This window comes from Argentina silus (genome assembly GCF_951799395.1).
Source record: "Argentina silus genome assembly, chromosome: Y".
Classification (NCBI taxonomy): Eukaryota; Metazoa; Chordata; class Actinopteri; order Argentiniformes; family Argentinidae; genus Argentina; species Argentina silus.
In genome coordinates, this window is record NC_139654.1 from 14,275,151 (window position 1) to 14,297,362 (window position 22,212).

Genomic DNA, 22,212 nt, shown 5'->3' on the forward strand with positions numbered 1-22,212 from the left:
TCTGACCACTTGTCTGCAATACTATTAGTACTGCCAAAATCGCCAAAACTGCAAATACTAGCCAAAATCTGTTTGTCTAACCCTGACTCAATTTACAGTGTGTCCATACAGTTAGCTGAGAAAAAAAGAATGCTCTGACTGTTGCCAAGCTTTATTGTCCATTTGACTGACAGTCTTCATGGTTAACACTTGTACTGAACCCTCCTGTCCTCCCTGTCCAATTCACATTATGTAACATCTAGAGGGTGTGATTGACCAGCCAGAGTCAGACATGACACCCCAGGTGCATGACTTTAAAATGCATGACTACGATGGCAACAACCTGCTGGATGGGCTGTATAATGATATCAACAATGAGTGGTGCCACATGTCCACATTAGCAGAGACACACAAAACACACACACACACACACTCGTATTTGTTCTTTAACCTACCTCTTTAGGAGAGAGGAGAGGACAGCCAATCCATGAAAGAGGAGGACCTCATAAGCCTTATTGACCACGTTCTGTGGGACGATGACAGAAACAACGACGGGTACATAGACTATGCAGAGTTTGCCAAGTCACTGGAGTAGAGGAGAAATGTTGCCTAATTGCTGAGGTCTGGTCTCAATGCACACAACACCCCCTTCTGTCTCAAAACAAATCCAATGTTTAATTTACCTGAGCTGGTGTATGTGACTCACTGTTTGTGATGCTTGATCCATCCAGACTGCATGGTTACAGATTCAGTCGATGATAAGATTGTTATTACAAAAACTGCCAAATTTGTTGACTGTTCATAGTGAAATTAATGAATTTAACAAATGAACTGTTGTCCTTTGCTATATGAAACCCAAAATTATGGATCAAAAGATTTATAATGTGGATTCATCATGCTTGATCATTGATTATAACATATGGAGATAATGAATATGAGGTTGAAAAGTGGCGAAGTGGCCTTTACTATTAGGTGATGCAGTAGTATGACAGAGTGTGGGAGTGGCAAGGCAGGTCTGAAGGATTGTCTGAACACAACGACAAGTGAACTGGTCAATCTTTTCTGCTGATACACACGCATCCCTAACCTAGTCTATTACTCACCTACCTGAACGCACAACTATACTCACTCATACTTGAGATGTCTCTGTCTCTACAGAATCTGAATGTAAAACATGAGCATTGCAATTTCTTTCATCACAGACTGGATTAACTTGACTTGCAGCACAGTTGGTAATAGTAGCATACTCAACGGTTCACTTACAGTGCCCTCCATAAGTATAGGAAAGAGGAAGCATTTTGTCTTCTTTTAGCTCTATACTCAACAGTTTGGATATTACATGAGGTTAAAGTAGAGATTCTCAGCTTTAATTCAATGTTTTCTTTTTTTCAGATTGGTTTCACCATTTAGCAATTACAACCCTTTTTATACATAGTCCCCATATTTCAGGGAACCAGTAGTAAATTGGCTTGACAGGTGTTTCCTCTTAGTCAGGTGTGTTCCGTCACATCATTTGTGCAGGCATAAGAGAGCTGTCAATGTCTAGTATTGATTCTAGCCTTTACATTTTCCTTTGGAGTCTGTCAACATGAAAACCAAAGAGTTGTCACTGCAAGTCAAGGAAGCCATTATTGGGCTGAGAGATCAGAAATAAACTATCATAAACATATCCAAAACCTTCGGCTTGCCAACAACAACAGTTTGGAACATCATCCAAAAGAAGAAAAACACTGGTGAGCTCAGTGATTGCAAATGGCTTGGTAGGCCAAGGAAGACCTCTAATGCTCACTAATTAAGAAAACCCCCCAAAACAACTATCCCACAGATCAGAAGACTTCACCAGCAGAACTACAGAGGCTACACTGCAAGGTGTAAACCGGATAGCCAGATTACAGTTTGCTAAAAAGTAGATAAAAGAACCTGCAGAGTTCCTCAAAAAGGTCTTGTGGACAGATGAGACAAAGATATAGTGTACCAGAGTGATGTAAAGTGTGGAGAAAAAAAGGAACTGCCCAAAATCCCCGGCATACCACGTCATCTGTGAAATATGGTGGAGGGGTTTTATGGCTTGGGTGTGTATGGCTGCCACTGGAACTGGCTCACTTGTCTTCATTGATGATGTAACTGCTGACAGCAGCAGCAGAATGAATTCAGAAGTGTACAGAAACATCTTGTCATGCTGAAGTACGAGCAAATGCTTCCAATTTCATTGGTATTTTCACAGATGTAGAGGTGGAATTTGCAGGGAGCTGTTGCTATAAATGTTTGCTGCCTACTTAAGTAATTCAAGTTTCAAGTTTATTTTGTTACGTCTCATACACGAGTGCAGGGAGTAAAATTCTTGGGCTCGGTTCCTTGACAATGCAGCATACAAAATACAAATAATACAAATACGCAGTAGTGCAATGAGGTAAGGACAAGACAATAAGTGACAGTGCAAGATAAGTGAGACAAGACAATAAGTGACATAATACAATATAAGTAAGACGGTTGGACAGTGACGATTGTTGGGGACACTAAACATGACACAATTGCAGTATAAATAGTAGAGTAAAAAAGTAAGTGGTTCAGTGGAATGTCATTATTATTGCACTTTTGTTAAAGTGACTGTGTGCTAGTAGAGTCCATTCTGTGGGTGTGCTGGGGGTAAGTCATGGGTTTGGGGTAGGCTTGTTCATGAGCCTGATGGCCTAGGGGAAGTAGCTGTTGGTGAGCCTCTGAGTTTTGGCCCCGAGGCTCCGGAGGAGGCTCCGTCTTTTGGATGGCAACAGTTCGAACAGGCTGTGATTGGGGTGGCTGGGGTCTCTGATGATCCTCCGGGCTTTGCTGACACATCGTTTGTTGTATATGTCCTGGGTGGAGGGAAACTCACATCCACTGATGCGCTCAGCTGTCCGCACCACCTTCTGCAGCGCCTTGAGGGCGGTGCAGTTGCCGTGCTAGGCAGTGATGCATCCCGTCAGGATGCTCTCGGTAGTGCCCCTGTAGAAGGTCCGCAGGATCTTGGGGCCCATGCCAACCTTCCTCAGCCGCCTGAGGTGGAAGAGGCGCTGCTGTGCCTTTTTCACCACCTGATTGGTGTGCTTGTCCCAGGTGAGGTCGTCGGAAATATGGACGCTGAGGAACTTGAAGCTGTTGACCCTCTCTACTGCAGACCCGTTGATGGTGATAGGGTCCTGTTCCCGGCCATTCTTCCTGAAGTCCACCACCAGCTCTTTGGTCTTGTCTGTGTTGAGAGAGAGGTTGTTCTCCTGGCTGTACTGGGCGAGGCGGTCGACCTCTCTCCTGTAGGCCGTCTCATCGCTGTCTGTGATCAGGCCAATCACTGTGGTGTCATCAGCGAATTTGATCACAGAGTTGGAGCCATGAGTGGCCATGCAGTCAGGACACAGCCCTGGGGGGCTCCTGTGTTGAGGGTCAGGGGGGTGGAGGTCTTTGAGCCCATTCTCACCACCTGTCGTCGGTCCGACAGGAAGTTGTAATGTTGTAATGTGTATGCTTTGCTGTTTTTATTGAGATGCATCGCTGTCAAACAGCTACAGACAGATATCTCATGGTAAATTCAATCCATTTATAAAACAATGCAAAGGTGTAAAGGACCGACGGTAAACAGATGCAACTGTGTTGTCTCTGTGATATATAAACAAATATACAGGGTGGTTAGATGCTCGGTACCTTTTGCCAGAAGGCAGCAGAGACAACTGGGCGTGGCTGGGGTGGCTGGGGTCCCTGATGATCTTCCCAGCCTTGCACCTCAAAGAGTAGAGGTCCTGGTAGCTTGCAGCCCGTGATGTACTGGGCCGTTTTCACCACCCCCTGAAGAGCCTTACGGTCGAGGGCGGTGCAGCTGCTGTACCAGGCAGTGATACAGCTGGTCAGGATACTCTTTGTGGTGCATCTGTAAAAGTTTGTAAGGATCTGGGGGTCCATACCGAATTTCCTCAGCCGTCTAAGGAAAAACAGCATGGGTGTGTGACCATATTAAGTCCTCTGTGTCGACACCAAGGAAGTTGAAGCTGCTGACTCTCTCCACTGCAGCCCCGCCAATGTGGATGTGGGCGATGGGGGAAGCCCCTTCTTCCTCCTCAAGTCCACGATCAGTTCCTTGGTTTTGCTGATGTTCAGGGAAAGGTTGTTGTCCTGGAAACAACCACAGTGGTGTCATCAGCGAACTTTATGATGGAGTTGGAGCTGTGCGTGGCCACACAGTCGTGGGCGAACAAGGAGTACAGTAGGGGGCTGAGCACACAGCCCTGGGGAGCCCCTGTGTTGAGAGTCAGAGTGGATGAGGTGATGCTGCCTACCTTCACCACCTGGGGTCTGCCCGTCAGGAAATCCAGGATCCAGTTACATAGGGAGGTGTTGAGACCCAGGTCCCTGAGCTTGGTGACGAGCTTGGAGGGGACAATGGTGTTGAATGCTGAGCTGTAGTCGATGAACAGCATTCTCACATAGGTGTCCCTCTTGTCCAGGTGGGATAGGGCGGTGTGCAAGGCGTAGGCGATGGCATTGTCTGTGGATCTATTGGGGTGGTATGCAAACTGAAGAGGGTCCAGAGTGGCAGGTAATGATGAGTGGAAGTGAGACTTAACCAGGTTCTCAAAGCACTTCATGATGATTGGGGTGAGTGCAATGAGGCGGTAGTCATTGAGGCAGGTTACCTTGTTCTTCTTGGGGACTGGGATGATAGTGGTCGCTTTGAAACAGATGGGTATTACAGACTGGGACAGGGATAGATTGAATATGTCCATGAAGACAGCTGACAGCTGGTTGGCGCATACTCTGAGGACATGGCCAGGGATGTCGTCTGGACCGGCAGCTTTGCAGGTGTTAACGCGCTTCCTCACGTCGGCCGTGTTGATTGCTAGCAATGAACAAGCAGCGAGAGCAGCGAAAGCCTTGATGGAGGGGACAGTGTTGCTGCTGTCGAACCGAGCATAGAAGTTCTTAAACTCGTCCGGTAGCGTAGCATTGTTACCCAAGCTGTCAGCTTTCTGTCTATAAATCTGTGATTTACCTTCCCAAACAGTCCTGTTGAATAGCCGACTGCAGTCTCAGTACCAAAAATAAATGCATGCACCCTATCCAACAGAATAATATTATTACAATGTCTAATATGTAAGGGATAATGTTCATAGAATATCAATGAGGCTACAAAATAACCGACAGGGGGTACATGACTGTTAAAAGTTTGGCAACCACTGGTCTAATGTATTGTCCCCTCGCGTGGGGCAGGAAATGTGTTGAATGTACCTCGGTAGGACTTTCTTCAAGCTGGCTTGGTTGAAGTGATGATGAAGGCGGAATGATGAAGGCGGCCTCAGGGTGAGCCGATTCCTGCCTGTTCACTGTCACGTACAGTTTTTTGAGTGCAGTCGTAGCGTTCGCTTGGGGAGGGATGTATACAGCACTAATGAAGCATACCCCTCCGCCCCTGCGCTTCTCCGGGGGATATTTTGCGATCATGTCGGTGTAATGAATAGCTGGGTTGTTAAATGGCTACATCTACCATGACTCGGTGAAGATGAGCGTGTTGCAGTCCCTGATGTCTCGTTGGAAAGTAATCCTCCCCTTGAGTTCATCTAGCTTGTTGTCCAGCGACTGGACATTAGAATACCCGCCAGGTAAAGCAAAGGCCCTGTAGGTCAGTGAGAGACGTAGCGATGGGATCCATGTGCGGTTGGTCAAAGTTGTGGTAAGTACAAATGGATCTTATGTCCAGAAGAGCTTGGCGGTCATAGGAAATAAGAGCAGCAATGTGCTGCACACAAATGGCAATAATAAGTAGCAAAATAGTAAGAAAATGGCTAAGTTGAGCAGAAGCCATTGCAGCCATTCGAGGCACCATCTTGGATCATTCAATGTCTTGCGTAAGTAATGGGACAGTGAAGCATTTTTTCGTCTTTCGGCTGTACACTCCAAAACAATTACTATGAGGCTAAAGTAGAGATTCTCAGCTTTTATTTGATGGTATTTGTGTACATATTGGTTTCACCATTCACAAATTACAACACTTGCATAGTCCCCCTATCTTAGGGTACACAAAAGTAATGGGACAATTGGCTTGACAGGTGTTTCTGGTAAGTCAGGTGTGTTCCGTCACATCATTTGTGCAGGCATAAGAGAACTGTCAATGTCTAGTGTTGATTTGAGGCTTTGGATTTGGTTTTTGGAGTTTGCTATTGGTGTCTGTCAACATGATGACCAAAGAGGTGTCAATGAAAGTCTGTTGAATTTCTTCATGTGGCATTGGAATTTTACTTATCCTGATGCATTTCTATGATCTCTTCTTGTTTAGTAGCACTTTGTAACCTTGTTTAGAAAAGTGCTATACAAATAAAAGTAGTATTATTCATATACTGTAGCCTTCTGGGTGCATTAAAAAGTTCAGTTCCTATTGCTGGTGTGTAGGTTCAATCAATCTGCTGCTTATATGGTAAGTTTCTCTTGAAAATAAAGATTCCTAATTCCACAAAGGAAAGGTAGAGAGAGGATTAAGACCAGGATGGCCAGTGGTTGATTTGTGAGGGGAGAGTAGTGAAGAGGTTCTTAAAGGTTACATGGAGGGAGCAAAGTTTGAAGAAAGCAGATGACGAGGGCATGAGAAACAGGATAGGGTAAATAAAAAAGTGAAGGGAGGATGTAAATTTAACCAGTTGTGGACATTCCAAGTGGACAGGACAAAGAAGCTGAGAGCAGATTATGTAAACCAGATACACTTATTCCGTGAGAAAACAGGATAAGGGAGAGAGGGTGTGAAGATTTATTAAAACCCTAATAAACACTGCGATTAGTAGGTGAAGATAAGGTCAACCGTGCTAGGCACCAGAATCACAGTAATAAACACAATGAGCTCATCACCAATGTGAAATTGTCAAAGTCAAAGTGGCTTTAATGTCAATTCTTCACATGTCAAGACATACAAAGGAATCGAGAGGACGTTTCTCACTCTCTCACGGTGAGACAGATAAAGTGCCCAGGCACAACAGATAAGACAAGACATACTAAAAGTAAAACATTCAATAAAAATAATTTAAACAGTGCAAAAAGAACAGTCAGTAAAGACAGTAAATAGCAGCCAAATACTGTGTATTCTGTGTACAAATAATAGTGCAATAGTAGATTATAACAATAGAATAGTAGATTGTCCAGAGTCCGTAGTGGTTTTTTTTTTTGGGGGGGGGGGGGCGCTGAAGGGTTGGGGGGGGGGTTTCAGCTTCCTGACAGCCTGGAGGATGTGGCTGGGGGGAGTGAGGGGAGAGAATTTAGCTTCCTGACAGCTTGGGGTATGAAGCTTTTCATTAGTCTGGTGGTGTGGGCACGGAGGCTCCTAAGGCAGGAGGCTGAACAGACTGTGTGCGGGGTGGCTTGCGTCGCGAAATAACGCGAGAACTGTCTTTCGAAATGGGAGGGGAAACCAGGCCGAGGTATAGGAGCCGAATGATATTGGTGGTTACAGCTAGGCAGTGTGAATGATTTGCATATGAGGGAGGTAACCTATATTTGAAAGTATAAAATGGCGGACTGAAATGATAACGGTAACTTTTTTGCAAACTTGTTCGGCTTTTATTACTTGTGAATAAAAGTCTCTGGATAAACCATCAGCTCTGGTTATTGCCATTTTATTTAAAAGTATTTTAACATGGTATTCCACCACACTTATACAGATGCAGCCTCCCACTGAACATGTGTGCTCTTCCCTACATGCATTTAAAAGCATATGATTGGTGTATGCATGGGCTCTTACACCATTTATTGATTGTTATTGATGTTGATTGACAACAACTGTATGTACTGACATCTTACACCTCCTCAAACAAATCACCCCTGCAAAAAACCTTTGTCTACTGTCAAAATGCAAAAAAATGTTTTGCCATATACATTTCAGACAATCCATTTCTAGAATGTAGCATTTCCTGCAAACATGACTTTCTCTTCCAGTTACCTCTGGAAAGTCTTAATGCCACTCTTTGAACTTTCAACCTAATAGAGGAGGTAACATGCAATGCACGCAATACCAGGTAATAGAGGGTAAAAAGGACGGAATGTCCTTGCTATTCTCACTCACTCTGCATTTTTCATGTTCCTATCGGTCCACAGATACAAAAAGCAGTAGGGAATAATCTAATCTACAGTGCAATGAGTAACTGTTGGAAGCAGACTTTCACACACACAGTAAGAGGTTAGTAAAAGTTGTCTAGCTCCAGTTAGAGGCATGGTCTAGAGCAGGTATTGAGGCCAGGGAGCTGTGTTCTCCCTGGCCTCAATACCTGTTCTAGACCAGGTTGGTGGTCGGGGCTCCAATGTTTCGTGTCTGGTTGTGTCACGGATGAAATGGGTTAACTGATTAGCGGGATAGCTATGGGGTTGGCTGCCTTATCCTTTTAAACCCCTGTGGTTTAGGTGAGGGGCAGGAGGGTTGGATGGAGAATGCCTCTCTGTCTGACCGCTATTTTGTGTATTGACCGACTGCTTCAGCAAGGAGCGTTTTCTTACCGAGAGATCCCTGTCTTTGTGAACGAGTGCGTCTGTGTGTGTGTGTGTGTGCTGGCTGGCTGGCTGGCTGCATTCGACTCCAGGACGAGCGACTATACCGAGGAAGTGAGCTGCGCTACTGGCGAGGTGGTGAAGCCGTGCTGACCTGAGCTGATCGAGGGGGCTGACGACTAGAGACTCTCTCCAGGGTGCCATCGGAGGTGGAGCCATCGACGATGTCACCGGGCTGCGTTCCAGGTGGGGCTGCGCAGGTCCTGTGTCCAGGCAACCAGAGACTTCTTTTTTTATTTTCATTCCTGTGGGGGGGGGGGGGGGGGGCAGCGCTGGAAAGCGAGAACAGTGTCCTATTGTCCTGTGTCCTATTGTTTTCTTGAGTGGAGTCTTCTCCTCCATTTGCAGTGCCATACCAGTAGCACCAGAGTGCAGTGCTCTCCCTTATGTATTTGCAGTGCCATAATAGTAATCCCACCGTGTGTTGTGCTTTAGGAGTCACCCATGCATGATTTGTAGTGGACTTTCTGGGAAGAGGGGGAGGGTTAACCCACCTGTAGGGGGCTCTGCATTGCCCACACTGGTAGCCAAGGGAAGGAGTAGTAGCAGCACTGGGGGTGGTCTTGCAGGGGGTTCAATTCATGTATCCCTATGAATTTGTAATAAAGTCTACCTTTTATATACTTGTCCTGTCCTGGTCTTCTGTGCGAGGGTGTGTGCTGGAGATTTGTAAACCCTGTGTTGGGTGGAGTTATTGGGTGTTCACCTCATACTGTGACAGTTCTACCACTCTTCATGCTGGCAGGGGGGTGGTGGTTGTGGTGGGACTGAAGGGCAGGGACACTGGGTGGCTGCACTTGGATGGTGAGAGTAACCAGCAGAGAGCAGCATAGAGGAGAATCAAGAGATATGAGCCAAGGAGTGGGGGCCGTGCTGAAATGCCATCCCTGTGGACTGTGCACACATGCTGCCCAACAGTACTGGCCCACATCCAGGCACCATACCCACTGGCAGTACCTTCTGAGAAGCATGCTCCTGCTTATGTTGTTTGGCACAGCGGTTTTGGAACCATACCTGTTCAATGGGGCAACAACACAACACTTGTCAGCAACGTATGGTCAGAGACGGTACTTACTGACTAAAACATTTTCCACACCCGACCGAGACGGTTCCAATGACGTAAAATCTACAGCAAGTACCTCATTAGGCCGTGAGGCCAACAGATGCCCCATAAAGCTACGTGCTGGGGGTTTAGTGTCTTTTGCAGTTTGGCATCGCTCGCACTCAAGGCACCAACGAGCCACATCGGAGGACATGCTAGGCCAATAGCACCGTTTACGCGCCAATTCCAAGGTACGCTCAATCCCCTGGTGGCCATGCTCCTGATGCAGCTGGGTCAAAACATCAGACTTCAGACTAGCAGGAAGTAGTAGTTGGAAATATTTCTCTGCTCCGTCTGAACGAAACACCCTACGGTACATAGCACCTTCCCTTTCCACTAGCCGGTCCCACTGGCGCAAGAGAGCTAATGCCGACTTGGACATTTGCTGTCGCTCAGCCGGCCCAGGTTTAACACCTCGCCTCCAGTGTGGTACAACCTCCTGGAGGACGGGATCTTGCTCCTGACTAGAGCACAAGTGGGAGATGCTATTTTCAGGCAAGGCTGTAACCACCGCTTGAGCCACCTGGGTTACTGGCTGTGCCTGCTCAACCTGCTGTAAGGAAGTTGGAAGGGTCGTGCCCAGGGCCAGATCCGCCAAACCAGGAGGGTCCGAGGGATTCTGCCTCGACAGAGCGTCCGCATTGTGGTTCTGTCTGCCGGAGCGGAATGGGGCAATCTGGGCAACCCAGCGCTGCTCTAATGCTCCCAGTTTCGCAGAGGACAGGTGACTTAAGGGATTGTTGTCCGTAAAAATTATACAGCGTTGCCCCAACAGATACTCCCTAAACTTTTTGGTCAGGGCCCACTTGAGCGCAACAAACTCCAACTTCATGGAACTGTAGAAGACCATGGCTGGCATAAGCTATAGGGCGCACCTTCCCTCCCTGTTCCTGAAAGAGAACGGCCCCTAATCCGCTGTAACTCGCATCCACTTCTAGAATGAAGGGCAAGCTGAAATCAGCATATGCAAGGACAGGAGCAGTGGTCAGCTTTCTCTTCAGTGCATCAAAGCTTTGCTGGCACTCCTCAGACCACAGGGACAGGACACTAGGGCCTGGACCCCGCTATGATTTTGTGCCACCCAGCACTGCCACCAGTTTATGGAGGGGGGCCGCCAACTTGGCAAACCCCTCCACAAACCGGCGGTAATAGCTGGCAAACCCCAGGAAAGAACGCACCTCCGAGACAGTGTTAGGGCAACGCCAACTAGCCACTGCCTCAATCTTTTTAGGGTCTGTCGCCAACCCCTGACTCGAAATGACATGACCAAGGCAGCCAACCTCCCATTTGAAAAATGCACATTTGCTCAACTTAGCCTTAAGGCCCTCGTGTCGTAAACACCCCAAAACAAGTTCTAATCGTTCCAGGTGTTGGGAAACGGAGGTAGAAAAGACCACAATGTCATCCAGGTACAGTAACAAGGTTTGACATTGCTGGTCCCCAAAAATCCTTTCCATCAACCTTTGAAAGGTTGCTGGCGCGTTACAAAGGCCAAATGGCATTCTCTGTTATTCGAAAAGGCCGAATGGTGTGCAGAAGGCCGTCATGGCACGATCACCTACCGCAACAGGGACCTGGTGATACCCGCTGGCTAGATCCATAGTGGAGAACCAGCGGGCTCCTGCCAGTGCATCAAGGGACTCCTCGATGCGGGGAAGAGGGAAAGCGGGTTTTAGCATTAAGTTGGCGGGAGTCAATGCACATGCGGAGACTACCATCCTTCTTTCGGGCCAACACTATAGGGGACGCATACGGGCTACAACTCTCAGTTAAAACTTGTGCCTCCATCAATTGATTAATATGAGCCGTAGCCATCTCATATTCTGATGGTGGGATACGCCTGTATCGTTGTCGAACTGGCACATCATCGACCAGTGGGATCTGATGAGAGATAAGGTTAGTACAACCCAAGTCCCCATCATGGGAGGCAAAGATTCCGCTGAACCGCTGTAGCAAGTTCCGTACCTGTTCCTGGTCTGAAGTCGCCAAGACAGAGAGGTCAATTTCCTCGATCTGTGCCTGTACTGATGGCGTTACCATCTGGGAGGTAACAGTGGCTGTCACAGTGTTGACCTCGGTGATATTTGCTTGCAAACTCACCACTTGCACACAACACAAACTACCCAAATCGGTGCGTGGATACAGCAACACATCTTCCGTGCTCACATTCACTACCGGTATGTAGCTAGTACTACGGGTCACCCGGATCAGAGATGGCGAGGCCAACAAGCCAGCAGAAAGTCCTCTGTCAGTGGGCTCAAACAACACAGGTGTTTGGAAAACTGTGCTGAACATGTAGCTGCTACCATAACCATAGTGCCACCTGGAATACGATGGGCTCGGCCCCCACAGACTTTGACCCTCCCTGGCCTTATGGGGTGAGTTTCCGCATAATGACACCGCTGTAAGGCCTCAACAACAGCACTGTGGGCCTGAGAGACAGAGGGCAGGCGGAAGAGGACAGGACCATGTTGCCCAAAAAGCTCATAGTAGCATTTGTTCAAAATGTTCATTCCAATCACACCGGGTGCCTGGAGGCCAACCCCCCCAGACGGGTCTCTCAACATCTAATTCTAAGTCGCCAACATAGGGTATGGCCAGCCCATTGGCTGCCCGGAGTTGTAGCCATTGACAAGAGCGCAGACGGTCAAAATGATTCACAAAGGAGGTTTCGGTGATGGTAGACACCATGGACCCGGTGTCTATTAGGCATGGTACGGGGACCCCACCCATGAGTACATTTAAATGGGGACATGATGATATTAAGCTAGATCTGACGGACAAGTTACTCGAGCCAAGCAACCCCCCACCTGAACTTTGGCTCAGCAGTTCGGTGGGTGCTAGTTTCCCGCCGACAGACGAGGGGAAGACTGTCCATCGCTCCTAGAGTTGGCTGCCAAGAAGGCCTGGGCACGAGGGGGAACCCGTGGCCGTCACAATCTTGGGCAAAATGGCCAGGCTGTTGACACCGCCTGCATATGATGGGGTTACCGCGAGGCCTTTGATGAGGACGTTGTAACATGGCAACACTCTGGGACAGTTGATTGAGCTGCTCTTGTTGACGTCTCAACATGTCCTTTAGCTCTGACAGTTCAGACCCCTCTGTAGAGCTGCTAGAAATCCATGTATGGATGGAACAGATTGACTGCGACCCCTCGCGCCACCTGGCATGCCCTCGTGCTCCCACCAGAAAGGTGACGTGCCCGCATGCAAGCCTCTACCTCTTCAATCCATTCATTTACCTTAATCCCTGACTTGCCCTTAAACATGGGACACTTTCTATCACAGGGAACGAACACCAATCTCTCTGCCACAGGGGCCCCAGGCTCAGCACGCGAGGTAGAGGATGTGCCTGTATCGCCCGGAGGTGCTGGATTCGGTTTTTGCTTCAACTTCTCATTGTCGGCTTTAAGCTGTGCCACCCATTCCCTAAGCTCTTGTAGCTCTTCTTCCATGTTTATAACAAAACTATGACTTACTGTGCCAGCAGGGGTTTTGGTCCACTGCCAAAGGAACGCAACAGCCAACTGCCACAATGGTCAAGCCAAGCCCCCTGCTGTTTTTGCCAACATACACTCACACAGTCAGAGAGAAAAAGGTCAATCCAAATGCCTGAAGTGAAAAATAAGCAGGCTTTTACGACAACAACCACAGTGAAGACAACAACCTCTAACTATCGGAACATACGCCTCTGGTGTTTCAGAAAGTCTATCCTGCATCGACAATGGCAAATGTGGCAGTAGCAATAAAGGGGTAGCAGACAACGCCACCCTGGGAATTGCACCTAGGGAAATATTAACCAATGAACTCACAATTAGAATTTAGCACGCATGTTCGTTGACTAACGGCACCAGAGACGAGGTTCCAAGAATAAGTTGTCTTTATTATTATAAAAATAGAGGCTCCACGTATAACAAACAGGACAAGTTTCAATCACACTGTATGAGAGTAGGGGGGGAGACAGAGCTATCAGGGCTGAGGCTTACCAGCAGGGGGCGAGATACCAGGAGACGGAGGGGGGGGTCCAAAAACACCAATCAGTCACTCGTGCTCGCACATACACACCGCAAAACAGGATCAAAATGGCAAAATAAGAGAAAATCCAGGAGGCACACGTGAACACACACGGGGAAGGGGACACCACCACCGAGGGGATCTAGCTGCCTCCCTGCCATGGGCACTCAGCACCTGGAAATAAAATAAGAGAAAGGAGGTGAGGGAATATATAAACAAACAAACAATAAACACACAACTACACAGAATGACAAAGGCTATGGTTGGGCGGCTAAGCAGATCACTGATGATCCGCAGCTATAAAAAGGCCTCCTGCCAGTGGGTTAACATAAGCAGGACTAAAGCAAACCATAAACAAAATCCCCCAAATTAACCAAAACTTCCCCAGAACACACACACACACTAATTGCAACACAGACAGGCGACAACACACAAGGACAAGACAACAGATAGCCGGATAAGTTAAAAGATGCGGTTGTTAGCGTCTTCGCCGCTATCTTCCAGGCAAGTGGCTAGCCCAGGACGGATGAGGCAGCTATGCAGGTAAGCAACGTATGGCAAAAACAGCAGTAGGCACGGACACAACCGGCAGTACCTAGAAGGCACACAGGACACCCCATTAGTGCTAAACATAATGCTAAAAACAAGAGCAATAGAGATCCAAGGTAAGGGATACATACCAGGAAGTTGACAACTTCTCACTCCAACCAGTGAGCTCACGGAGCTCCGCTGAATGTTTACGTTCGGTAGGAATCCACACAGAATGTTACACGATCAATAGCCCAGCACGCACCACTGACCAAGACAGGACACCGCCAAGCAACAGGTGGAAGCGCTGCAAAGCGACCACAGCGTGTAAAGAGTAAATCACCATGCTACAAACAAATCAGCCAGAGTCAGAGCGTACATAGGAAGAGCATACATACCGGTAGCAAGTTGACTGGGGGGGGGCGTAGCAGGAAGTAACGAGGAGACAAATTGTGGCGCCTCCCGACACAACGCTACCTCAGAATAAATAGGACGGTGACGCAAGCCATTGGCTGTGACGGCCCTAATCATTATGAAGGGCTCAGCCCGTGCGTCTCACCACAACAGCAATGGAACTCAAGAAAGTACAACATTTTTTAAACATACACTATGCATTTTTTATACATAGCCCTATTTCAGGGCTCCAAACGTATTGGAAAAAATCATATAATGTCCAAATAGGGTTAGGGTTAGGGTTATCTTCAGTTGTTGTTTGTGTTGAGGTCTTTTTGCCTAAAATCTTATCATGAGAAAATGCATGTTCAATTGGATTTAAATCTAAAGATTGACTTGGCCAATCAAGAACATTCTACTTTTTGGCCCTGAAAAACTCTATAGTTGCTATGGCAGTTGTCACGCCTGAGGTTGCTTTCTGGTGACTCTGGCGCCCCCCTCTGGCAATACGGAGGCACTCCCCACCCACTGCCACCCACCTCCCCTGTTCCCGATCTAACCGGTGTTCCCCTTCTTCGTGGCCAAGACGGACGGAGGACAGCGGCCCTGCATCGATTACCGGGGCCTGAACGCCGTCACCGTCAAGAACCGCTACCCACTCCCCCTCATGACATCGGCATTCGAATCCCTGCAGCAGGCCCGGGTCTTCGCCAAGCTGGACCTATGCAATGCCTACAACCTGGTGAGGATCCGGGAGGGGGATGAGTGGAAGACGGCGTTCAACACTCCAAGGGGCCACTATGAGTACCGGGTCATGCCCTTCGGGTTGGCCAACGCCCCGGCGGTCTTCCAGGCGTTGGTCAATGACGTCCCTCGGGATCTCCTGGACCACTCTGCCATCGTCTATCTGGACGACATCCTCATTTTTTCTAAGGACCTGGCCCAACATAGGCTGCACGTTCGCCAGGTCCTGCAACACCTTCTCCGCCATCAACTTTTTGTCAAGGCGGAGAAGTGCGTGTTTCACCAGGAGACAGTCTCCTTCCTGGGATTCATCGTTTCCAGGGGGGAGCTGCGCATGGACTCTGCCAAGGTCAAGGCAGTTTTGGACTGGCCCCAACCCTCCTCCCTGAAACAACTACAACGCTTCCTGGGGTTCGCCAATTTTTATAGGCGCTTCATCCGGGGGTTTAGTGCCCTGGCCGCTCCCTTGACCACCCTCACCCAGTCCAGCCGCCCTCAATTCGCTTGGTCCCCCGAGGCAGAGAACGCTTTCGCCACACTCAAGCGGCGCTTCACCTCCGCCCCGGTCCTGGGGCATCCGGATCCTGCCCGACCCTTCGTGGTGGAGGTGGATGCCTCCGACATTGCAATGGGGGCGGTGCTCTCCCAGCGGTGCCTTACGGACGGGAAGGTCCATCCCTGTGCCTTCTTCTCCCGTCGGCTGTCCCCAGCAGAGCGGAATTACGACGTGGGCAACCGTGAGCTGCTGGCGGTCAAGCTGGCGTTGGAGGAGTGGAGGCACTGGCTAAAAAGCGCCGTCCAGCCGTTTGAAGTGTGGACGGACCACAAGAATCTGGAGTATATCCGGGGGGCCCCACGACGTGGTGTCGGATCGGGGTCCCCAGTTTGCCTCCAGGTTCTGGAAGGTGTTCGCCAACAGCCTCGGCGCCTCCGTCCGCCTCTCGTCCGGATTTCATTCCCAGTCCAACGGGCAGACGGAGCGCGTCAACCAGGACCTGGAGGGCGTGCTGAGGTGCTACGTCTCCGGGAACCCTGCGACCTGGAGCCGGTGACTGGCCTGGGCCGAGTACGCCCACAACACCCTACTCTGCTCCTCCACTGGCCTGTCCCCCTTCCAGTGCCAGTACGGTTACCAACCCCCCCTGTTCCCTCAGCAAGAGGAGGAGGCGGAGGTGCCTTCGGTCCAGGCCCAGGTCAGTCGGTGTCGCAGGACCTGGAGACGGGTGCGGACGGCGCTCAAGAAGGCCTCGGCCAAGTCCCAGCTCCAGGCCAATCGCAAGCGTCGCCCGGCCCCGGTCTTCCGCCCGGGCCAGAAGGTGTGGCTCTCGACCCAGGACCTTCCCCTCCGGGTCGAGTCCCGGAAGCTGTCCCCCCGCTTTGTGGGCCCCTTCCGGATCATTAGGCGGGTGAACCCGGTCGCCTACAAGCTGCGGCTCCCCTCCTCCATGCGGGTTCCCCCGACCTTCCATGTCTCCCTCCTCAAGCCCGTCATCTCCTGCCCCCTGGCCCCCCCTCCCCTCCCTGCTCCCCCACCTCGTCTCATCGGAGGACAGCCCGCCTACACGGTGGACCGGATTTTGGGGTGTAGACGGGTGGGGAGGGGGCTGCAGTACCTGGTAGATTGAGAGGGGTATGGCCCGGAGGAATGGACTTGGGTGCCCCGGCGGAGTATACTGGACCCCGCTCTTATTACTGACTTCAGCCGCCTGCATCCTGGGGCACCTAAGTAACGGCTGATGCCGTTCGTCGGGGGGGGTACTGTCACGCCTGAGGTTGCTTTCTGGTGACTCTGGCGCCCCCCTCTGGCTATACGGGTCAGTGCCTCCCAATCTACCTTAAATCATACCACCTGTGTGTTCTGTCCCCTGTTTGTATAAATAGCCTGTGTGTTCCCCATGTCTTCGTCCGAGATTCTCCCCGTCGTTTGTGAGTACCCTGTCTGTCTGCTTGTATCGCCAGTCCCAGTGATTCCCGTTTGTATTATCATTCCACTTGTTAAGTGAGTACTTTATTTACGGAGCTTGTTTTCTCCACCTTTGTTTTACCGTTTGGTCCCCGTGTTTGTTTGTTCCCGACTCCCTACCTTTGATATTAAAACCCCCGCTTAAGAACACTTTACGCTGTTGTCTGAGTATCTCTCCGCTCTTGGGTCCACCACACTACCACCCACCCTAACAGCAGTATGTTTTGGGTCAGTGTCTTACTGTATGATGAAGTGCCATCCAATGAATTTGGAAGCAATTACTTGCATTCGAGCAGACAATATGTTTCTGTACACTTCAGAATACATTCTGCTGCTGCCGTCAGCAGTTACACCATCAATTAAGACAAGTTATCCAGTTCTAGCGGCAGCGATACATGCCCAAACCATAACACCCCCTCCACCATGTTTCACAGATGAGGTGGTATGCTGTAAACCTTTCTTCTCCAAACGTTCCGCTTGCAATCACTCTGGTATATGATCATATTCATCTTATCTGTCCACAATACTTTTTTCCAGACCTCTGCAGGCTTTGTAGGTACTTTTTAGCAACTGTAACCTTACCACTCTTTTTGAGAATAACTAGTGGTTTACGCCTTGCAGTGAAGCCTTGGTAGTTTGGCTGGTGATGTATTCCGCGGATGGTAGTTTCTAACACATTCATGTCTACCTCCTGGAGAGTGTTCCTGATCTGTGAGACGGTTGTTTTGGATTTCTTCTTAATTATGGTGAGCTATACATTTGGGATTGAGTGAGTGGTGAGCAAGTCAGTTTAATCTTGTTTCTAGTCAGTGCTATTAGGAGTTGTTTGTTTTTTCAGTGGCTATCCTGCCTGAAGCCTGTTCTCCAGCCTGAGCAAGTCAGTTTAATCTGTCTCTAATCAGAGTGCTATTAAGAGTTGTTTGTTTGCCTATCCTGCCTTAAGTAGTTTCTATTGGAAACCATCTGTTTGAAGTCAATTAGCTGTGAAGTGCTGTCAATCTCCAGTGGGAGGGCCTAAACACTATTTAACTCCTGCTCACCCTGGACCACGACTAATACATTTGGGATTGAGTGAGTGGTGAAACCTGTCTGGTCGTTAACTGATCGTCAGGTGGGAGGGGATGCCACCCTGGTAGTCATCAGCAATCACAGAATCTGCATTTATTTCAGAACGACAGCCTCTGCGACAGCCTCCTGACACGAAGACTCAAGACACAAAGACATAGGAGTCTATCTGTGGAGTCCATCGAGGAAGGCCTGAAAGGAAGGCCATACTACTAAGTATTTTTATTCTATCCTGATCATTTCTTTATTACCCCGAGTGTATTGTGTATACTTTTCCCACTAACCCTCTCCCTCTACACCGGCAAAAAATCACAATGTGCTTTCTCCCCATTCCTGTTATTTCCTCCATTAGGAGGACGCATTGACGCTACACCTCCACTCGCAACCCTTGCAATCTAATCTACCCACCATGCTCAACTGACCATGACCTCACTGTCACGGGAGGACTTTGGAACTGCCAACCGGAAAGCAGAGGCTATCTCAGCCAATGCCTGCTTCATGTCTCTGCACTTCCTTGCTCTCACAGAGACATGGATTACACCGGATAACACAGCTACCCCGGCAGCCCTCTCTGATGCCTACTCCTTTTCACATTCCCCTAGACTCTCTGGTCGAGGAGGAGAAACAGGACTCCTCATCTTGCCTAAGTGGTCACATAATGTCCTTCCCCTGTCACACCTGTCCATATATATGTTCCATGCTGTTTCTATCACCTCCCCTGTCAAACTTCACATTGTTGTTGTCTATCGTTCTCCAGGTCAGCTTGGACACTTCTTAGATGAGACGGATGTCCTTCTCAGCTCCTTCCCTGAGGACGGCACACCGCTCACACTACTGGGAGACTACAACATCCAGTCGGAGAAGCTTCACTCGTCTGGAATGCTTGACCTTCTATCCTCATTCGGCCTTACCCTGTCCCCCTCTCCTCCCACTCCTAAGGTGGGCAATCAGCTTGACCTTGTCTTCACAAGATCCTCCCATACCTCAAACCTCACTGTTACCCCTCTTCCGGTTTCGGACCATCATTTTGTATCCATCAACCTCCATCTCAAATGCTCACCCTCCCAACCAGTCTCTACCCACACTGTGTCCTCTCGTCGCGGCCTGCGCACCCTCTCACTCACCACTCTTTCTTCCTCTGTCTTATCTGCCCTACCCTCTGTTGAATCCTTCTCTCTACTATCCACTGATGCAGCTTCCTCCACCCTCCTGTCCTCTCTTTCCTCATCCTTCGACTCTCTTTGTCCACAGATCTCAAGGCCGGCACCATCCACTCCACGTGCTCCCTGGCTGTCTGAAACCCTGCAAGCTTGTAGAATAGGGCTCCGGGCAGCTGAGAGGAAATGGAGAAAATCTGGCCTTCCTGATGATCTAGACCCTTATCTCTCTCTCCTCCTCAACTACACCTCATCTGCATCAGCTGCTAAAGCCTTATACTAACATTCCAAAATTTAATCCTCTGTCTCTGACCCAAGGAAACTTTTTTCCACATTTTCCTCACTCCTCAACCCTCCTCCTCCCCCTCCTCCCTCCTATCTGTCTGCCGATGACTTTGTCACCGACTTTGAAAAAAAGGTTGATGACATTAGCAGCTCCTTCCCTCTACCTTTCACCAACAATGCTACCTCTCCTCCCAAACCCACTGCGCAACACCCAGGATGTTCTAAAACTGGTCACATCCAAGCGGGCAACCACCTGCCCCCTCGATCCTATCCCCTCCCCCTTTCTCCAATTCATCTCCAAAGACCTCCTTCCGTTCCTTACCACCTTAATCAATTCCTCTCTATCCACAGGATCTGTCCCAGCTGCCTTCAAGACAGCCAGAGTCAAGCCTCTTCTCAAGAAACCAACTCTTGACCCGTCTGCTGTCCATAACTACAGACCGGTATCCCTTCTCTCCTTCTTATCTAAAACCCTTGAACGTGGTGTCTCTAACCAACTGTCTAACTACCTCCTTCAAAACAACTTCCTTGACCCTCACCAATCCGGCTTTAAAGCTGGGCACTCTACTGAAACTGCTCTCCTCGCTGTCACAGGCTCTCCACTCCGCTCAAGCTTCCTCCCTCTCCTCTGTTCTCATTCTTCTGGACCTGTCTGCTGCATTTGACACAGTAAACCACCCAATCCTTCTCTCCTCCCTCTCAGAATTGGGCATCTCTGGCTCTGCACTCTCCTGGTTTACATCCTACCTGGCCGATCGCTCCTACCAGGTGACCCCTCACCACTGGTGTCCCCCAGGGCTCTTTTCTTGGGCCTTTACTGTTCTCTCTCTATACCAAATCTCTCGGCTCTGTAATTTCTTCACATGGTTTCTCCTACCACACCTACGCAGATGACACTCAACTTTTTCTCCTCTTCCCCCCTTCTGACTCACAGGTGGCAACACGTGTCTCGGCATGTCTTGCAGACATTTCTGCTTGGATGTCAGCCCACCACCTAAAGCTCAACCTTGACAAGACTGAGCTGCTCTTCCTCCCAGGGAAAGCCTGCCCTCTCCAAGACTTCTCCATCACAGTAGAAAACTCTTCTGTGACCTCCTCCCATACAGCCAAGAACCTTGGGGTGATCCTTGACAACCGCTTATCCTGTGTGGCGAACATCACAGCGACAGCACGCTCCTGTAGATTCTTCCTCTCCAACATCAGAAGGATACGTCCATTCCTCACCAGAGAAGCAGCACAACTTTTGGTCCAAACACTTGTAATATCTTGCCTTGACTACTGCAATGCACTCTTGGCCGGACTCCCCGCCTCCTCCATCAGGCCTCTGCAGCTCATCCAGAACGCTGCCGCTGTTCAATCTCCCCAAATTCTCCCATGTCATGCCCCTCCTCCGCACCCTCCACTGGCTCCCGGTAGCAGCCCGCATCAAATTCAAGACCCTGGTGCTTGCCTACTGGGCGGCAAAGGGAACAGCCCCTCCCTACTTGCAAGCAATGGTGAGCCCCCAAACCCCTGCAAGATCACTCCGCTCGTCCACCTCGGCTGCCTGCCTGGCACCGCCGCCTCTACGTGGATGCACTCGGTCACGGCTACTCGGTCACGGCTTTTCACTGTCCTGGCGCCCCGCTGGTGGAATGAGCTTCCCACAATGGTCAGGACTGCAGAGTCACTTCCGATCTTCCGCCGTAGATTGAAAACCCATCTCTTCAAGCTACATCTTAACAGTCCCTCCTAAAGACCGCGTCACCCTCACTACCCCCCCTATACTAACCCTAACCCCGAGACCTCTTCTCCCCTGCTACCCCACTGTACAAGTTCTCTCCTGCTAATAAAATATATTTAAAAAAAATAAAAATTGCCTACTGGCATTACGACTGCCAATGGTGTGAGCATTGATCACTTTGTCGTATGATGACTGTTGGATAGATGATTCACTTACTTAAACAAATGTATTGTTGTACGTCGCTTTGGATAAAGGCGTCTGCTAAATGCCATAAATGTAAATGTAAATCTGTGGAAGTCTTCCTTGGCCTACCAGCCCGTTTGCGATATTTGAGCTCACCAGTGCTTTTGTTTCTTTTTAATGATGTTCCAAACTGTTGATTTTGGCAAGCCTAAGGTTTTGGCCATGTTTCTGGTAGTTTTTTAGCCTAATAATGTTTTCCTTGACTTTCATTGACACCTCTTTGGTCCTCGTGTTGACAGACACCAATAGCAGACTCCAAAGGCAAACACAAAGCCTAGAATCAATACTTAACATTGACAGCTCTCTTATGCCTGCACAAATGATGTGACAGAACACACCTAAATTACCAGAAACACCTGTCAATTGTCCCATGACATTTGGTGCCCTGAAATAGGGGGACAATATAAAAAGTGTTGTCATTTCTTAATGGTGAAACTAATATGTACACAAATACCCTCAAATAAAAGTT